Source organism: Mixophyes fleayi, chromosome 3, assembly GCF_038048845.1.
Source record: "Mixophyes fleayi isolate aMixFle1 chromosome 3, aMixFle1.hap1, whole genome shotgun sequence".
In the NCBI taxonomy this organism is placed as follows: domain Eukaryota; kingdom Metazoa; phylum Chordata; class Amphibia; order Anura; family Limnodynastidae; genus Mixophyes; species Mixophyes fleayi.
The window spans coordinates 204,946,563-204,964,380 of NC_134404.1; positions in this window are offsets into that span (position 1 = coordinate 204,946,563).

The window sequence follows — 17,818 nt, forward strand, 5'->3', positions numbered from 1 at the left end:
TGTTTATCTATATGTTCCTTGATAACCTGTATATAATAACAGGTATTCTAGCAGCATGAGGAATATATATTCCTTTACAACATTTATAATATGATAATTAGAAGGATACTTTTCATTAGCTCAGTGAGGACTGGCAGTCTTCTCTGCCATTTTAATATTTATTTCATTTTTCACATTCTACACATTTTTGTATAATTTTTGTTTTATTTCGCTACTAGCGTGATTCAGGTATTCTCTAGGGATATTCAGATTATTTTAAATGAACTAATAAAATGTAAGTTTTATATCTTTATAATCAGTAAGTGCCCCTACTATACATGTGTTTTCTCTATACCTCTTCTGTGTTTTGTACTAATTACTGTACATGTGTGGGGTGCACCATTCCAGTTATTCGATAATTATATTACCTAAGTGAAATAAGACTGGATATTTGATTCTCTGGTGCGTTGATATTCTACCCTTTTGAACAAAAAAATTGCCAACATGCCATTGTACACACGCAGTGGCAAAGAAAGAATGAGACCTTCGCCTTTCTCTATTATTGCCAGATCTAGAAATATTACTGAGCCTTCTTCTTGTAAGGTCACTCGTGAGCAAGCAAGACCAAGTAATTTTCAGGCTAAAAGTGGTGCACAACTACTGTTACGCGGGAAAGCCGAGATGCAAGAAAACAGTAATGCTTTAGAGGATATTGTATGCAGGGCCGGTGCAAGGATTCTCTGCGCCCTAGGCAAAGCTTCAACCAACCGCCCTCCTCCAATATCCACTTCCTCAAACACTTGACTTTTGTAAAAACATATAATAACTCTTACCTCCTCCTGGTTGGCAGGTAAGTCTGCAGTCCAGATGCGCCGATGTCTGATGCAGAACGCTGTCCCAGGGGCAAACACTGGATATCTAAAGGTGGGTTTCCAAATGTTAGATTTAAAATAAAAAATATAACATATAGCAATAAGCTGGCAAGTGCCCCACTATCCCCACTATTCTCCCCACACATTACTCCAATATCACCCCCCAGAGGCCCAGATGAGGAGACAGAGGGACGGAGACTGGCACAGAAAGAGGAAGGGGAGAAACTGGCACAGGCAGGAGAAGGGGAGACAGATGGGGCACAGACAGTAGAAGGAGAGACAGATGGGGCACAAACAGTAGAAGGAGAGGCTGGCACACACAGAGGAGGGGGTGGCGCAGACAGGGTAAGGGCAGAGAAGCTGGCACAGGTGGGGAAAGGGCAGAGTGGGTGGCGCAGATGAGGGTAGAGCAGAGAGGCTGGCAAAGTCAGGGGAAGGGTAGAAAGGCAAGGGGAAGGGCAGAAAGAATGAATGGAACTGACAGGACAGAGGGTAAGAAGGACTAAACATACTGAAAAGCCTGATACTCCATTCTTTACAAAGACATACTTACTTTCATTCCCTGGCTGCCAGCATCATGTGCAGGGGCAAGGAGGAGAGGTGCTTAGCACTACCGTCCAGCAGAGGAGAAATGCAGATGAGGGTCAGAGCGGGGAGCCTAGCAAATCATGTGGTGCTGGATGACCCCTGTTCCCCCTTCAGATTAAGTACATGCCGAGAGAGACTCTTTACCCCCCCTCCCCACAGTGCCTGTCATACGCGCACCTGCTGCCGCTCCTGCAATAGTTTCAGCTCACACTATCCACACACACTATGTTGCAGCAGCTGACAAAGCTGCCCCTGCTCCGTGGCACCTCCCGAATCCATCGCTGATTGAACGGCCGCGCTTAGATCAGAGGGGTCATGAGCGGCAAGTTTACAGGCCAATCACAGGTCACCAATGCCCTGACAGTACGAGCTACAGCCAATCACAGTGAGAACTGCCGGACACACCCGGCCGCCGGCAGCGACATCGTATCATCCTCCAGGTGAAGTGCGCCTGAATAATGACGCCGGCGCGAAACCCAGCAAAGCAGTGCCGGCATCTGTGTAACTTAATATTTTTTAAAATGTTATTATATGCTTTTGCCATCATTGGTTAGGGGGTGGGAGGCGCCCTCAAAGGTCCGGCGCCCTAGGCAGCTGCCTAACTCTGCCTAATGGTAGCGCCGGGCCTGATTGTATGCTTTGAATTAGTGATGAGCGCACTCGGATTTATGAAATCCGAGCCCACCCGAAGGTTGCCGATCCGGGTCGGATCCGAGACAGATCCGGGTATTGGCACCAAATTCAAATCTGAAACTGAGGCTCTGACTCATAATCCCATTGTTGGATCTCGCGATACTCGGATCCTATAAATTCCCCGCTAGTCGCCGCCATCTTCACTCGGGCATTGATCAGGGTAGAGGGAGGGTGTGTTAGGTGGTCCTCTGTCCTGCTATATCTCGTGCTGTTCAGTTCAGTTCTGTGCTGTGCTGTGCTGTGCTGTGCTCAGTCCAGTGGTGCTGTGTCCTGTGCTCTGTCCTGCTGAGTTCAGTAGTGCTGCTGGGTCCTGTGCTGTGTCCTGTTCAGTCCAGTGGTGCTGTGTCCTGTGTCCTGTGCTCTGTGCTTCTAAGGGCATAGTTATTTCCCCATTATTCCCAAGTTTTTAAAAAATAAAAAAAAATTATAAAAAAAATTAAAATAAAAAATTAAAAAAATTATTAATTATAACCAAATTTGCAAAACCAATCCAGCAGTATAAGCCCATTGGTACTTCAATATTACCAAGTTCACACATTCAGCAGTAAAAGTCCAGTGGTACTGCAATATTACAAAGTTCACACATTCTGCAGTATCAGTCCAGTGGTGCTGTGTCCTGTGCTCTGTCCTGCTGAGTTCAGTAGTGCTGCTGGGTCCTGTGCTGTGTCCTGTTCAGTCCAGTGGTGCTGTGTCCTGTGCTCTGTGCTTCTAAGGGCATAGTTATTTCCCCATTATTCCCAAGTTTTTAAAAAATAAAAAAAAAGTTATAAAAAAAAAAAAAAAAAGTAATTATAACCAAATTTGCAAAACCAATCCAGCAGTATAAGTCCATTGGTACTGCAATATTACCAAGTTCACACATTCTGCAGTATCTTGTGCTACATATAATGGAGACCAAAAATTTGGAGGATAAAGTAGGGAAAGATCAAGACCCACTTCCTCCTAATGCTGAAGCTGCTGCCACTAGTCATGACATAGGCGATGAAATGCCATCAACGTCGTCTTCCAAGCCCGATGCCCAATCTCGTAGTACCGGGCATGTAAAATCCAAAACGCCCAAGTTAAGAAAAATGTAGCAAAAAGAGAAACTTAAAATCATCTGAGGAGAAACGTAAAGTTGCCAATATGCCATTTACGACATGGAGTGGCAAGGAACGGCTTAGGCCCTGGCCCGTGTTCATGACTAGTGGTTCAGCTTCACCCACGGATCTTAGCCCTCCTCCTCCTCCCCCCCCCCCTACAAAAAATTGAAGAGAGTTATGCTGTCAGCAACAAAACAGCAAACAACTCTGCCTTCTAAAGAGAAATTATCAGAAATCCCCAAGGCGAGTCCAAGGGTATTGGTGGTTGTCAAGCCTGACCTTCCCATCACTATACGGGAAGAGGTGGCTCGGGAGGAGCCTATTGATGATGTAGCTGGCGCTGTGGAGGAACTTGATGATGAGGATGGTGATGTGGTTATTGTAAATGAGGCACCAGGGGGGGAAACAGCTGATGTCCATGGGATGAAAAAGCCCATCGTCATGCCTGGTCAGAAGACCAAAAAATGCACCTCTTCGGTCTGGAGTTATTTTTATCCAAATCAGGACAACCAATGTATGGCCATATGTAGCTTATGTAAAGCTCAAATAAGCAGGGGTAAGGATCTTGCCCACCTAGGAACATCCTCCCTTATACGTCACCTGAATAACCTTCATAGTTCAGTGGTTAGTTCAGGAACTGGGGCTAGGACCCTCATCGGTATAGGGACACCTAAATCCCATGATCCAGTTGGATACACACCAGCAACACCCTCCTCGTCAACTTCCTCCACAATCTCCATCAGATTCAGTCCTGCAGCCCAAGTCAGCAGCCAGACTGAGTCCTCCTTCATCCGAGGAATCCTGCAGCGGTACGCCTACTACTGCCACTGCTGCTGTTGCTGCTGTTAGTCGGTCATCTTCCCAGAGGGGAAGTCGTAAGGCCGCTAAGTCTTTCACAAAACAATTGACCGTCCAACAGTCGTTTGCCATGACCACAAAATACGATAGTAGTCACCCTATTGCAAAGCGTATAACTGCGGCTGTAACTGCAATGTTGGTGTTAGACGTGCGCCCGGTGTCCGCCATCAGTGGAGTGGGATTTAGAGGGTTGATGAAGGTATTGTGTCCCCGGTACCAAATCCCGTCGAGATTCCACTTCACTAGGCAGGCGATACCAAAAATGTACAGAGAAGTACGATCAAGTGTCCTCAGTGCTCTAAAAAATGCGGTTGTACCCACTGTCCACTTAACCACGGACATGTGGACAAGTGGTTCTGGGCAAACGAAGGACTATATGACTGTGACAGCCCACTGGGTAGATGCATCCCCTTCCGCAGCAACAGCAACAGCTGCATCAGTAGCAGCATCTACAAAATGGCTGCTCGTGCAAAGGCAGGCAACATTGTTTATTACAGGCTTTAATAAGAGGCACAACGCTGACAACATATTAGAGAAACTGAGGGAAATTATCTCCCAGTGGCTTACCCCACTTAGACTCTCATGGGGATTTGTGGTGTCAGACAATGCCAGTAACATTGTGCGGGCATTAAATATGGGCAATTTCCAGCACGTCCCATGTTTTGCCCACACCATTAATTTGGTGGTGCAGCATTACCTCAAGAGTGACAGGGGTGTGCAGGAGATGCTTGCGGTGGCGCGCAAAATTGCTGGACACTTTCGGCATTTAGCCAGTGCCTACCGCAGACTAGAGGCACATCAAAAAACCATGAACCTGCCCTGCCATCACCTCAAACAAGAGGTTGTGACGCACTGGAACTCTACCCTCTATATGCTGCAGAGGATGGAGGAGCAGCAAAAGGCCATTCAGGCCTACACAGCCACCAACGACATAGGCAAAGGAGTGGGGATGCGCCTCAGTCAAGCGCAGTGGAGACTGATTTCCGTGTTGTGCAAGGTTCTGCAGCCATTTGAACTTGCCACACGAGAAGTCAGTTCCGACACTGCCAGCTTGAGTCAGGTCATTCCCCTGATCAGGCTGTTGCAGAAGCAGCTGGAGAAAGTGAGGGAGGAGCTGGTAAGCCATTGCGATTACACCAAGCATGTTGCTCTTGTGGATGTAGCCCTTCGTACGCTTTGCCAGGATCCGAGGGTGGACACTCTTTTAAAGTCAGAGGAATACTTTCTGGCCACCGTGCTCGATCCTCGGTTTAAAGCGTATGTTGTGTCTCTGTTTCCGGCGGACACAAGTCTACAGCGGTGCAAAGACCTGCTGGTCAGGAGATTGTCCTCTGAAGAGGACCGTGACATGCCAACAGCTCCACCCTCATTTTCTTCCACATCTATGGCTGCGAGGAAAAAGCTCAGTTTTCCTAAAAGAGGCGATGGCGGGGATGCTGATAACATCTGGTCCGGACTGAAGGACCTGCCAACCATTGCAGACATGTCTACTCTCGCTGCATTGGATACTGTCACAATAGAAAAAATTGTGAATGATTACTTTGCTGACACCATCCAAGTAAACATGTCAGACAGTCCATATTGTTACTGGCAGAAAAAAAGGCAGTTTGGAAGCCCTTGTACAAACTTGCTCTATTTTACCTGAGTTGTCCCCCCTCCAGTGTGTACTCGGAAAGAGTTTTTAGTGCAGCGGGGAACCTGGTCAGTGAGCGACGAAGGAGGTTGCTTCCTCAAAATGTTGAAAAAATGATGTTTATAAAAATGAATAATCAATTCCTCAATGAAGTACAGCACTGCCCTCCAGATAGTACAGAGGGACCTGTGGTTGTGGAGTCCAGCGGGGACAAATTGATAATGTGTGATGAGGAGGAAGTACACACTGTAGGGGGAGAGGAATCAGAGGTTGAGCATGAGGACGACATCTTGCCTCAGTAGAGCCTGTTTAGTCTGTACAGGGAGAGATGAATAGCTTTTTTGGTGTGGGGGCCCAAACAAACCAATCATTTCAACCAAAGTTGTTTGGTAGGCCCTGTCGCTGAAATGATTGGTTTGTTAAAGTGTGCATGTCCTATTTCAACAACATAAGGGTGGGTGTGAGGGCCCAAGGACAATTCCATCTTGGAACTTTTTTTTTTGCATTATATGACCAATCAACAGTCGTTTGCCATGTTCAAAAAGTAAAACCAAATTTAAACAAATTCAAGAAATTAAACCAAAAGTAAAATGCCCTGTCATAATTTAAAACAAGAGGTATTGACGTGCTCTAAAAGTACTGTATTGTTGTTTATATTTTATAAACACTACACTTGAAAGCTTGAGTCTTTCAATGAAAAAGTAAATCTCCATTGCACGAATATTTGCAACAGGGACAATTTTAGGGTTAAGTAAGTCAACTAATAACACTTAGACGCTGTCTGTCTTTATAAACACAACACTTGGAAGTTGGAGGAGGTATTGTGGCCCCGGCACCAAATTTACTACCGGGGCCACTCCACCGTGCAGTCCATATTTAGGTGTATCAGATATTAAACAACGGTGACAGTTGATGCCCAATTTTTTAATTATATTGTTGGCGCTGTAAAAAATTGTGTTCCGGGCAAACCACACTACGCAGTCCATACCCTTTTTTGGTGGAATTCTGACCCGTGGAGGGTTTTTTAATTATATTGTGGCCTCGGTACCAAATTGTGTACCGGGGCCACCACACTACGCAGTCAAGAAAGATAGATGCGTATCATAGATAAAGTACATTCAGTGTTGTGGGGCAAATTGAAAAATATTCAAAATGCACTGACATTATCAAAAACAAGAGGTTTTCACACGCTGAAACTCCAACATGTATATGATGGAGAGGATGGAGGAGCAGCCGTATGTGCAGTGTAATGCAGACCTGTTGAAGGTTTTTTATATATTATATTGTGGTGGCCAGTGGCCAGTCCTCTACGCAGTCCAGATACTATTTTTGGGTGTAATGCAGACCTGTTGAAGGTTTTCTATATATTTTTTTATTGTGGTGCCCAGTGCCCACTACTCTACGCAGTCCAGATACTATTTTTAGGTGTAATTCAGACCTCTTGAAAGTTTTCTATATATTTTTTATTGTGGTGCCCAGTGCCCACTACTCTACGCAGTCCAGATACTATTTTTGGGTGTATTTCAGACCTGTTGAAGGTTTTCTATATATTATATTGTGGTGGCCAGTGGCCAGTCCTCTACGCAGTCCAGATACTATTTTTGGGTGTAATTCAGACCTGTTGAAGGTTTTCTATATATTTTTTATTGTGGTGTCCAGTGCCCACTACTCTACGCAGTCCAGATACTATTTTTGGGTGTAATTCAGACCTGTTGAAGGTTTACTATATATTTTTTATTGTGGTGCCCAGTGCCCACTACTCTACGCAGTCCAGATACTATTTTTGGGTGTAATTCAGACCTGTTGAAGGTTTTCTATATATTATATTGTGGTGGCCAGTGGCCAGTCCTCTACGTAGTCCAGATACTATTTTTGGGTGTAATTCAGACCTGTTGAAGGTTTACTATATATTTTTTATTGTGGTGCCCAGTGCCCACTACTCTACGCAGTCCAGATACTATTTTTGGGTGTAATTCAGACCTGTTGAAGGTTTTCTATATATTATATTGTGGTGGCCAGTGGCCAGTCCTCTACGTAGTCCAGATACTATTTTTGGGTGTAATTCAGACCTGTTGAAAGTTTTCTATATATTTTTTATTGTGGTGCCCAGTGCCCACTACTCTACGCAGTCCAGATACTATTTTTGGGTGTAATTCAGACCTGTTGAAGGTTTTCTATATATTTTTTATTGTGGTGTCCAGTGCCCACTACTCTACGCAGTCCAGATACTATTTTTGGGTGTAATTCAGACCTGTTTTAGGTTTTCTATATATTTTTTATTGTGGTGCCCAGTGCCCACTACTCTACGCAGTCCAGATACTATTTTTGGGTGTAATTCAGACCTGTTGAAGGTTTTCTATATATTATATTGTGGTGGCCAGTGGCCAGTCCTCTACGTAGTCCAGATACTATTTTTGGGTGTAATTCAGACCTGTTGAAAGTTTTCTATATATTTTTTATTGTGGTGCCCAGTGCCCACTACTCTACGCAGTCCAGATACTATTTTTGGGTGTAATTCAAACCTGTTGAAGGTTTTCTATATATTATATTGTGGTGGCCAGTGGCCAGTCCTCTACGCAGTCCAGATACTATTTTTGGGTGTAATTCAGACCTGTTGAAGGTTTTCTATATATTTTTTATTGTGGTGTCCAGTGCCCACTACTCTACGCAGTCCAGATACTATTTTTGGGTGTAATTCAGACCTGTTGAAGGTTTTCTATATATTTTTTATTGTGGCGCCCAGTGCCCACTACTCTACGCAGTCCAGATACTATTTTTGGGTGTAATTCAGACCTGTTGAAGGTTTTCTATATATTATATTGTGGTGGCCAGTGGCCAGTCCTCTACGTAGTCCAGATACTATTTTTGGGTGTAATTCAGACCTGTTGAAAGTTTTCTATATATTTTTTATTGTGGTGCCCAGTGCCCACTACTCTACGCAGTCCAGATACTATTTTTGGGTGTAATTCAGACCTGTTGAAGGTTTTCTATATATTATATTGTGGTGGCCAGTGGCCAGTCCTCTACGCAGTCCAGATACTATTTTTGGGTGTAATTCAGACCTGTTGAAGGTTTTCTATATATGTCACGGGCACTAGGAGTCTTTACCCAGGGATCACCAGGTGGTAAGCTTACCAGAGCAATGTAGATGGTAATAGTGTACTCTGGTAGCAGGGTGATCACGGAACAGGCAATAGTAGATGATGAGATGCTCAGGAAAGTCTATGACTAGCAGCACTGGTAATATGGAGGTAATAATACACGAGGAACTGTATGGACAAGGGCAAGTGGAGGTAGTCAGTGGTCTGCGTTAGCAAGTTGTACCACTGCTATAGTGAGGAGGAATGTCCAACAGAAACGAGGAGGTGATGAGAGTCAGCGGTCTGCGGATAGCAAGTGGTACCGCTGTCTGAGTGAAGGAATGGAATCCAAGTGGAGGTATCCGGGAAGTCAGTGGTCTGCGGTAGCAAGTTGTACCACTGCTATGTGAGAGGAATGGAACAGGTGATACCGGAACAGGAATCAGTGGTCTGCCTTCAGCAAGTTGTACCACTGAAAATATATGTGAGGAGGTGTACGGGGAGAGACTGCAACACAGGATGTACATGGGCACATTAAACACGATCCACAGTAATATGCACAATATATATAAATGACTGAACAGGTCTGCAAATGTAGGAAGTCTCTGAAGTAATCCAGCACAAGGTAACACAGTCAATGATGGCAAAAGACTCAGCGGATTGCAGACTCCAGAGGAGAACCAACACAGTCCAGCAAGATATGCAATACACCAGCACAGTCAATGAGAAGTATGCATACCGTGGTTCAGAAGGCAGTCAGACAGGAGTGCAGTGATACCTGGGCGGCAGGAGGCCGACAGGATGAGAAGTCCCTGGATGTAAGAAGCAGGAGTCTAGTAGGTGCAGCGCACAGGTAAGTAGACCAACAGGGACACGAATCCAATGCTGACAGGAGGGTAGCGAGCAGGGGAACCAGGAAGGCGTGGAGAGCGGATCAGCAGTAGATGGACGATAGGACTGGCAGCGGCAGCAGGACTCTGCGAACCCACGGGAGAGATGAGATGAGGCTGAGGTGCACAGGAGCAGCGGATAGGAATCAGCTAGCAGTCACGATGATGAACACAGGCGAGTTGCCAGCTGGAGGCTGTAGTGCACGGAGGCAGCGGATAGGAATCAGCTCACGGTCACGATGATGAACACAGGCGAGTTGCCGGCTGGAGGCTGTAGTGCACGGAGGCAGCGGATAGGAATCAGCTCACAGTCACGATGATGAACACAGGCGAGTTGCCAGCTGGAGGCTGTAGTGCACGGAGGCAGCGGATAGGAATCAGCTCACAGACTTGATGATGAACAGGTGAGTGGATAAGGAGAGAAGGCTGTAGTGCACGGAGCCAGCGGATAGGAATCAGCAAACAGTCACTATGGAATATAATAGCGTTGAAGTGGTATAGGAGACTGTAGTGCACGGAGGCAGCGGATAGGAATCAGCAAACAGTCACTATGGAATATAATAGCGTTGAAGTGGTATAGGAGACTGTAGTGCACGGAGGCAGCGGATAGGAATCAGCAGACAGTCACAATGGAATATAATAGCGTTGAAGTGGTATAGGAGACTGTAGTGCACGGAGGCAGCGGATAGGAATCAGCAAACAGTCACGATGATACAGTTGATGGTAGAAGTGGTATAGGAGACTGTAGTGCACGGAGGCAACGGATAGGAATCAGCAAACAGTCACGATGATACAGTTGATGGTAGAAGTGGTATGGGAACCACAGTAGTAGAAGTGGTTAGGAAACCACAGAGGTAGAAGTGGTTTGGAAACCACAGGAATCAGCAGCGCTGAATACACGAGGAAACACAGGAACACCTTCAGAGGCTCATGGGGAATGAGACTCCAAGATCAGGCAACGTGGTGTTGACCACAGGTGCTTAATATAGGGAGTGTTGCCTGATCTGCCAATTGAGTTAAAGGGACATACACTGAAGTATAGGAAAGGGCTGCGCATGCGCAGACCCTCAGGATGGAGGACGGCCACGGTTCCTAAATGTCCGGGAAGAGGCACTCACGGTCCGGTGAGTGACAGTACCCCCCCTTTTAAAGGTGGGCACAGAACGCCTGGAACCGGGCTTGTCCGGATTTTTGAAATAAAACTTCTTTAAAAGGGCAGGAGCATTAAGATCTTCAGCTTTGATCCAAGAGCGCTCCTCAGGACCAAAGCCCTTCCAATGAACGAGGAAACGGAGTACTCCTCGCGAAATTTTTGCGTCTAATACCTCAGTAATTTCAAAATCCTCCTCCTGATGAACTTGAACTGGCTGCGGAGCTGAGGGAGGTTTTGAAAAACGGTTGATAATAAGAGGCTTGAGTAAGGACACATGGAAGGAATTAGAAATCCGAAGATTCTTAGGAAGAAGAAGTTTCACACATACTGGATTGATTACTTGAATGATCCTATATGGACCAATAAAACGAGGAGCGAATTTCATAGATGGGACCTTCAAACGAATGTTTTTAGTAGATAACCAGACACGATCTCCAATTTTTAGTGGTGGAATAGCCCGCCTCTTCTTATCTGCGAAAGATTTATATTTGATAGATGTTTTCTTCAAACAGGTTTTGACCTGAGACCAGATATTTTTAAAGGTCTGACAGGCCGTCTCCACCGCTGGAACTTGGGTGGGCGGGAGGGCAGGAAATTCCGGAAAAGACGGATGGTGACCGTAGACCACAAAAAATGGAGTTTTGGATGATGACTCATGGTACATGTTGTTATGGGCGAATTCGGCCCAAGGAAGCAACTCTACCCAGTTGTCTTGATTGGCTGAAGAGAACATCCTTATAAAAGTCTCAAGATCTTGATTGACATGCTCAGTCTGTCCGTTAGATTGCGGATGGTAAGAAGATGAGAGTGCTAATCGTATGCCCAAGGTTTTACAAAGGGCTCGCCAGAATCTGGAAACGAATTGTACTCCTCTATCTGACACAATCTCAGACGGACATCCATGGATGCGGAAGATCTCTTTAATGAAATGTTCGGCCAGGATAGACGAGGAAGGCAAACCAGACAGAGGGACGAAATGAGCCATCTTCGAAAATCTGTCCACCACCACCCAAATAGTGTTATGATTCTTACTAGGTGGTAAGTCAGTAACGAAATCCATACTAATATGGGTCCACGGCTTGGACGGAATGGGTAGTGGTCGCAGCAACCCTGCTGGAGTTCTGCGGGAAGATTTGAATTGGGAACATAATTCACAGGAAGCAATGAACTCTTTGACGTCTCTCCTCATTGAAGGCCACCAGTAACTTCGAGAGAGCATCTCAAAGGTCTTGTGTTCACCGGCGTGTCCAGAAAAACGAGAGGCATGGAACCACGAAAGAATTTTCCTCCTTAGAGTAGGAGGCACGAGAGTCTTCCCAAATGGTAGCGTTTTGGTGGATGAAACAGCCAGTGAGACACATTTGGGGTCTAGAATGGTATGGTTGGAAACCTCTTCTATATCAGAGGACGTCACAAAAGCTCTAGATAAAGCGTCAGCTTTTTTGTTCTTGGCAGCTGGTTTGAAGGTTATTATTAATTCGAAACGGGAAAAGAAAAGAGACCATCTTGCTTGGCGAGGGTTCAAGCATTGGGCAGACTGAAGATATGACAAGTTCTTATGATCCGTGAAGATCGTCACCGGATGGCGAGCTCCTTCCAATAGGTATCTCCACTCCTCTAATGCAGCTTTGATAGCTAGTAACTCCTTGTCCCCGATAGTATAATTCTTCTCTGCGGGCAGAAGACCCCGAGAATAGAAGGCACAAGGATGGAATTTTTGCTGTTCAGAGCGTTGGGAGAGAATAGCTCCCAAGCCCACATTAGAGGCATCTACTTCTAGAAAGAAGGGGAGTGTCACATCAGGCTGTCGAAGGATTGGAGCCGAAGAGAAGGACTCTTTGAGTGTTTGAAAGGCTTGAAAAGCCTCAGGCGACCATTGCTTAGGATTAGCCCCTTTTCGAGTCAGGGCCACAATAGAAGATGCAATGGAAGAAAAGTCTTGAATGAAGCGTCTATAGTAATTGGCAAAACCTAAACAACGCTGAATAGCACGAAGAGTAGTTGGCTGGGGCCAATGTAGTACAGCATTCACCTTGTCTGGATCCATCTTCAGGCCAACTCCGGAAACTATATACCCCAAGAATGGAATCTGGGGCAATTCGAATGAACATTTTTCTAATTTACAGAACAATGAATTTTTTCGTAGCCTGGAGAGGACTTCTGCCACATGTTGGTGGTGAGAAGGCAGGTCCTGAGAAAAGATCAATATGTCGTCCAGATAGACGACGACACATACATATAATAAGTCCCGAAAGATCTCATTGATGAAGCCTTGAAAAACAGCGGGGGCATTACACAGCCCGAAAGGCATTACCAGATATTCGTAATGCCCGTCTCTGGTGTTAAATGCTGTCTTCCATTCGTCACCGGAACGGATTCTGATTAAATTGTAGGCACCACGAAGATCCAGCTTAGTAAAAATACGGGCTCCCTTGATGCGATCGAATAGCTCAGTAATCAGCGGAATGGGATACCGATTCTTGATAGTAATGGCATTGAGTCCACGAAAATCTATGCAAGGGCGTAATGATCCATCCTTCTTTTTGACGAAGAAGAACCCAGCTCCAGCGGGAGAGGTGGAAGGTCTAATAAACCCACGCTGGAGGTTCTCCTGTATGTACTCAGATGTGGCTTGAGTTTCAGGTAACGAAAGTGGATAGACCCGGCCCCTGGGGGGAGTCTTGCCAGGTAGAAGGTCGATCGGACAATCCCAAGAACGATGAGGAGGAAGACGTTCAGACTGAGCTTTATCAAACACATCAGTAAATGAAGCATATTGAGGAGGGAGTCCCGGTGAGGTAGATGAGATGGAAGATTGCTGTACTTTAAGAGGAATAACTTGGGAAAGGCAACGATGGTGACATTCAGACCCCCAAGACGTGACTTGAGGGGTGCGCCAGTCAATCTGGGGAGAGTGACACTGAAGCCATGGAAGGCCTAAGACAATCGGACTTGTCGTAACAGGAAGGATTAAAAACGATATTACTTCATGATGCAGGGCACCAATCTGAAGTGTTACTGGAGACGTACTCTGAGTGATGAGACCGTTGATGAGACGTGATCCATCTATAGCCGTCACAGTAATGGGTGTTTTTAAGGTAATCACTGGTAGAGACCATTGATTTACTAATGATTTGGAAATAAAATTTCCTGCTGCTCCGGAATCAATTAATGCCTGTGACTCAAAGGTTTTGGTAGCAGAGGAAATCGTAACATCAAAAGCGCAGACTTTAGATTTCATGGAAGATGGAGAGGACTCCAGGGACCCTAACTTCACCTCTCCAGAACTAGTTAGGGCCTGGCATTTCCCGATCTCTTAGGGCAGGAGCTGAGAATATGAGTGGAATCAGCACAATAGATACAGAGTCTATTCTTTACTCTTCGTTTTCTCTCCTCGGAAGATAATTTGGAACGTCCTATCTCCATGGGAATCACAGAGGGTGAAACTGGACGAAATTGAGGGTTAGAACGAAGAGGTGCTTTAGCAGAAGTTGTTCTCTCAGCCTCCCTTTCACGAAATCTCATATCAACACGATGGCAAAGAGAGATCAAATCTTCAAGTGACGAAGGAAGCTCTTGAGTAGTCAGTGCATCTTTAATTTTATCGGAGAGCCCCTGCCAGAAGGCGGCAACTAGGGCTTCAGTGTTCCACTGAAGTTCAGAGGCTAAGATCCTAAATTGAATGACGTACTGGCCTACTGTATGAGGTCCTTGTCGTAGGCGGAGGATGCTGGAAGCAGCGGAGGTCACACGACCTGGTTCATCGAACACACTTCGAAATGTAGAAATGAATTTGGCACTATCTTGCAATATAGGGTCATTTCTCTCCCACAGAGGGGAGGCCCAAGCCAGGGCTTGTCCTGAAAACAAAGAGATAAGATAGGCCACTCTGGAACGATGGGTAGAAAAATTTTGAGGTTGGAGCTCAAAATGGACTGAACATTGGTTAAGGAAACCCCTACAAGTTTTGGGGTCTCCATCGTACTTTGACGGAGTAGGCAGGTGAAGCGTGGAAGCTGTAGACACCTGGGATGGCACTGGGGAAACGGAGGAAAGCACAGAAGCCTCAGGAGTAGCTGTCACAGTCTGTCCAGATGTTCCTTGGGAGGTTAATGACTGATAACACTGAAGTAACAGCTGTTGGCGGGCATCCTGTTGCTCCACACGGCTGACCAGATGCTGCAGCATCTCTTTGGCGGTAGGTTCCGTATCTGGGTCAGTCATGGCCTGATCTTACTGTCACGGGCACTAGGAGTCTTTACCCAGGGATCACCAGGTGGTAAGCTTACCAGAGCAATGTAGATGGTAATAGTGTACTCTGGTAGCAGGGTGATCACGGAACAGGCAATAGTAGATGATGAGATGCTCAGGAAAGTCTATGACTAGCAGCACTGGTAATATGGAGGTAATAATACACGAGGAACTGTATGGACAAGGGCAAGTGGAGGTAGTCAGTGGTCTGCGTTAGCAAGTTGTACCACTGCTATAGTGAGGAGGAATGTCCAACAGAAACGAGGAGGTGATGAGAGTCAGCGGTCTGCGGATAGCAAGTGGTACCGCTGTCTGAGTGAAGGAATGGAATCCAAGTGGAGGTATCCGGGAAGTCAGTGGTCTGCGGTAGCAAGTTGTACCACTGCTATGTGAGAGGAATGGAACAGGTGATACCGGAACAGGAATCAGTTGTCTGCCTTCAGCAAGTTGTACCACTGAAAATATATGTGAGGAGGTGTACGGGGAGAGACTGCAACACAGGATGTACACGGGCACATTAAACACGATCCACAGTAATATGCACAATATATATAAATGACTGAACAGGTCTGCAAATGTAGGAAGTCTCTGAAGTAATCCAGCACAAGGTAACACAGTCAATGATGGCAAAAGACTCAGCGGATTGCAGACTCCAGAGGAGAACCAACACAGTCCAGCAAGATATGCAATACACCAGCACAGTCAATGAGAAGTATGCATACCGTGGTTCAGAAGGCAGTCAGACAGGAGTGCAGTGATACCTGGGCGGCAGGAGGCCGACAGGATGAGAAGTCCCTGGATGTAAGAAGCAGGAGTCTAGTAGGTGCAGCGCACAGGTAAGTAGACCAACAGGGACACGAATCCAATGCTGACAGGAGGGTAGCGAGCAGGGGAACCAGGAAGGCGTGGAGAGCGGATCAGCAGTAGATGGACGATAGGACTGGCAGCGGCAGCAGGACTCTGCGAACCCACGGGAGAGATGAGATGAGGCTGAGGTGCACAGGAGCAGCGGATAGGAATCAGCTAGCAGTCACGATGATGAACACAGGCGAGTTGCCAGCTGGAGGCTGTAGTGCATGGAGGCAGCGGATAGGAATCAGCTCACGGTCACGATGATGAACACAGGCGAGTTGCCGGCTGGAGGCTGTAGTGCACGGAGGCAGCGGATAGGAATCAGCTCACAGTCACGATGATGAACACAGGCGAGTTGCCAGCTGGAGGCTGTAGTGCACGGAGGCAGCGGATAGGAATCAGCTCACAGACTTGATGATGAACAGGTGAGTGGATAAGGAGAGAAGGCTGTAGTGCACGGAGCCAGCGGATAGGAATCAGCAAACAGTCACTATGGAATATAATAGCGTTGAAGTGGTATAGGAGACTGTAGTGCACGGAGGCAGCGGATAGGAATCAGCAAACAGTCACTATGGAATACAATAGCATTGAAGTGGTATAGGAGACTGTAGTGCACGGAGGCAGCGGATAGGAATCAGCAGACAGTCACAATGGAATATAATAGCGTTGAAGTGGTATAGGAGACTGTAGTGCACGGAGGCAGCGGATAGGAATCAGCAAACAGTCACGATGATACAGTTGATGGTAGAAGTGGTATAGGAGACTGTAGTGCACGGAGGCAACGGATAGGAATCAGCAAACAGTCACGATGATACAGTTGATGGTAGAAGTGGTATGGGAACCACAGTAGTAGAAGTGGTTAGGAAACCACAGAGGTAGAAGTGGTTTGGAAACCACAGGAATCAGCAGCGCTGAATACACGAGGAAACACAGGAACACCTTCAGAGGCTCATGGGGAATGAGACTCCAAGATCAGGCAACGTGGTGTTGACCACAGGTGCTTAATATAGGGAGTGTTGCCTGATCTGCCAATTGAGTTAAAGGGACATACACTGAAGTATAGGAAAGGGCTGCGCATGCGCAGACCCTCAGGATGGAGGACGGCCACGGTTCCTAAATGTCCGGGAAGAGGCACTCACGGTCCGGTGAGTGACAATATATTTTTTATTGTGGTGTCCAGTGCCCACTACTCTACGCAGTCCAGATACTATTTTTGGGTGTATTTCAGACCTGTTGAAGGTTTTCTATATATTATATTGTGGTGGCCAGTGGCCAGTCCTCTACGCAGTCCAGATACTATTTTTGGGTGTAATTCAGACCTGTTTAAGGTTTTCTATATATTTTTTATTGTGGTGTCCAGTGCCCACTACTCTACGCAGTCCAGATACTATTTTTGGGTGTAATTCAGACCTGTTGAAGGTTTACTATATATTTTTTATTGTGGTGTCCAGTGCCCACTACTCTACGCAGTCCAGATACTATTTTTGGGTGTAATTCAGACCTGTTGAAGGTTTTCTATATATTATATTGTGGTGGCCAGTGGCCAGTCCTCTACGCAGTCCAGATACTATTTTTGGGTGTAATGCAGACCTGTTGAAAGTTTTCTATATATTATATTGTGGTGGCCAGTCCTCTACGCAGTCCAGATACTTTTTTTGGGTGTAATTCAGACCTGTTGAAGGTTTTCTATATATTATATTGTGGTGGCCAGTGGCCAGTCCTCTACGCAGTCCAGATACTATTTTTGGGTGTAATTCAGACCTGTTGAAGGTTTTCTATATATTACATTGTGGTGGCCAGTGGCCAGTCCTCTACGCAGTCCAGATACTTTTTTTGGGTGTAATTCAGACCAGTTGATGGGTTTTTAATTATATTGTGGGGAACACT